Raw genomic sequence first — 3,603 nt, forward strand, 5'->3', positions numbered from 1 at the left:
TAAAAACCCTCAAAACGTGTCAGAAACACACCCTAGATGATGAAAAGTGCAACCAGAAAGTCAACCGACAACATGCCCGGGGGTACCAATTTGCTCTACGCGTCCCTAGGTAGGGTACTTTTTCATACAAACATCAATGTGCACGGTGCACAAAGTGCGCGGAACAAAAATTGCTCGGTCAGACCTACGGCGGGCCATAACTCGAATACTAAACGTCGCAGACATGGGTCGTAGAACAATTTTAAGCTCGTCTAATCATTCTCTATCCGATTCTGGATAGTGGTTTTTTGACCACTTTTCATCATTTTGTGACACCCCGAACCTAGGGACAGCTCCCTAGCTTTTTGCAAAAAAGTGCACCGAACGGGCCGGAGAGCTCGAGTAGTCAAAAAAATTTTTTTCGCTAAAAACCCTCAAAACGTGTCAGAAACACACCCTAGATGATGAAAAGTGCAACCAGAAAGTCAACCGACAACATGCCCGGGGGTACCAATTTGCTCTACGCGTCCCTAGGTAGGGTACTTTTTCATACAAACATCAATGTGCACGGTGCACAAAGTGCGCGGAACAAAAATTGCTCGGTCAGACCTACGGCGGGCCATAACTCGAATACTAAACGTCGCAGACATGGGTCGTAGAACAATTTTAAGCTCGTCTAATCATTCTCTATCCGATTCTGGATAGTGGTTTTTTGACCACTTTTCATCATTTTGTGACACCCCGAACCTAGGGACAGCTCCCTAGCTTTTTGCAAAAAAGTGCACCGAACGGGCCGGAGAGCTCGAGTAGTCAAAAAAATTTTTTTCGCTAAAAACCCTCAAAACGTGTCAGAAACACACCCTAGATGATGAAAAGTGCAACCAGAAAGTCAACCGACAACATGCCCGGGGGTACCAATTTGCTCTACGCGTCCCTAGGTAGGGTACTTTTTCATACAAACATCAATGTGCACGGTGCACAAAGTGCGCGGAACAAAAATTGCTCGGTCAGACCTACGGCGGGCCATAACTCGAATACTAAACGTCGCAGACATGGGTCGTAGAACAATTTTAAGCTCGTCTAATCATTCTCTATCCGATTCTGGATAGTGGTTTTTTGACCACTTTTCATCATTTTGTGACACCCCGAACCTAGGGACAGCTCCCTAGCTTTTTGCAAAAAAGTGCACCGAACGGGCCGGAGAGCTCGAGTAGTCAAAAAAATTTTTTTCGCTAAAAACCCTCAAAACGTGTCAGAAACACACCCTAGATGATGAAAAGTGCAACCAGAAAGTCAACCGACAACATGCCCGGGGGTACCAATTTGCTCTACGCGTCCCTAGGTAGGGTACTTTTTCATACAAACATCAATGTGCACGGTGCACAAAGTGCGCGGAACAAAAATTGCTCGGTCAGACCTACGGCGGGCCATAACTCGAATACTAAACGTCGCAGACATGGGTCGTAGAACAATTTTAAGCTCGTCTAATCATTCTCTATCCGATTCTGGATAGTGGTTTTTTGACCACTTTTCATCATTTTGTGACACCCCGAACCTAGGGACAGCTCCCTAGCTTTTTGCAAAAAAGTGCACCGAACGGGCCGGAGAGCTCGAGTAGTCAAAAAAATTTTTTTCGCTAAAAACCCTCAAAACGTGTCAGAAACACACCCTAGATGATGAAAAGTGCAACCAGAAAGTCAACCGACAACATGCCCGGGGGTACCAATTTGCTCTACGCGTCCCTAGGTAGGGTACTTTTTCATACAAACATCAAAGTGCGCTTAGCAAAAGTTCTCCGTCAGACCTACGGCGGGCCATAACTCGAAAACTAAACGTCGCAGACATGGGTCGTAGAACAATTTTAAGTTCGTCTAATGATTCTACATCCGATTCTGGATAGTGGTTTTTTGACCACTTTTCAAAATTTTGTGACACCCCAAACCTAGGGGCAGCTCCCTAGCTTTTGTCAAAAAATGGTCACCGAACGGGCCGGAGAGCTCGAGTAGTCAAAAAATTTTTTTTCGCCAAAATCACTGAAAACGTGTAGAAAACGCATTTTAGATGATGAAAAGTGAAACCAGAACGTCAAACAACAACTTTTTTGGGGGTACCCTTTTTACTCTACGGGCCCCTAGGTAAGGCGCGCCATTAGCGCTTTCCTCTCGAGTTCCCAACTTTTGCCCTCCTGGGAACATGATCATTTGTTCATTGCCTACTATAGGGAGGGTACCTTGCTCCGAGGTCAAAAATGAAAATTTCACCAAATCGTAGTTTTTACCTCTATTTTGTCGTAGGAGCATGGTTTGAGGTGTCGGTGGGTCATTTCGGCCCCCATTTGGGTCATACGTCCCCTCCCCGATTTAGTTCGTCGTATGACCATAGTCCGAACTTATGAAGCAAAAGTGGTGTCTGGTGGTGTCTGCCGATGATCTTAACCTATGATTTCGAGTTGATATGCGTATATTAGAGTAAAATTAGGCCTTGTAGTACACGGCTTATGCCCCGGACTAGGTGTCCCGGGGACAAAATCTCGAAAATTACAGACACCCCAGCATCGCTTAAGGTGGTCAGTAGCAAATATATTTTTGGGTCTTCGGACCCATGAAGAGACAGTAGCTGGCTAGTTTGCTGTACTCTTACGCTGAGAACTGGCAGCGTAGAGGGTCTACGGACCCTGAAAGGACCTACCCAACCTTTCAAAAAGCTCCCTGGAGCGGTACATCACGGGTCTACGGACCCTAAGACTTCGTCGTGATGGTTTCAAGCATAAAAGTCGTAACAGTTTAAGAGGTTTTCGTAAGCGTATATTAAATGCATGCTTGAAACTAAGCTTCGTTGTCTTTAAACACTGCAAGACCAATCGAACTTTTTAGGGAAACTCGAAGGATTCACGCTAAGCTCGATGAGCTATTAAGGGTAGTGGTGCATGGTTTGTCGGCGTTCCTTGGATCTAATCCATTGAACAAATGTGTCTGGGGTCATGGTGCAGGTAAAATAGCGTGATGAAACCGGGTTTCCCTTACCAAATGTGGCATAACTTTCCCTGAGAGCGAAGCTCAGACCCACGTAGGGGAGAGCAAAGTGGAACTTAAATGTTCTATGCAGCAAATGTTCGCCATGCGGATAAACAAGTTGGAATAGCTCAATGTAGTGTAATGCAAACACGAATCGCAATTAACGATAAGGGGACCCAGAAGCAATTCTGCGGAACCCTCGGGGGAGGTGTGAGTTGATATAATTAGAGGTGATAGTCCAAGTTGTTCGAGCTCCGGCTCGGCAGCCGATACGAGGTTCCTGTTGAGCTTGTACATCGCGCAGAGGCGCCGTTCGGTTCTAGCAATGATTCCCGCCACCATGTTTCATGCGTGCAGAGGTCCGTTAGAGCTCGAGCAATGTGTCCCGCCGTGATTACGAAAAAGTTTAACAGTTGACTAAGTTGGGGGTGTGTTCAAGTAATCGCGCAGAGATGCCGATCGGTTTCTAGCAATGTTTCCCGTCACAAGGTGGTATTGGCACCTGTGCAGAGTGACCGTTAGCAATGTCTCCCGTATCACGGTGGTGTTCTACCACTAGTGCAGAGTGACCGCTAGCAATGTCTCCCGTCACAAGGTGGTAGCCCAGTAG

The sequence above is a fragment of the Anopheles merus genome, unplaced genomic scaffold, assembly GCF_017562075.2.
Source record: "Anopheles merus strain MAF unplaced genomic scaffold, AmerM5.1 LNR4000444, whole genome shotgun sequence".
Classification (NCBI taxonomy): domain Eukaryota; kingdom Metazoa; phylum Arthropoda; class Insecta; order Diptera; family Culicidae; genus Anopheles; species Anopheles merus.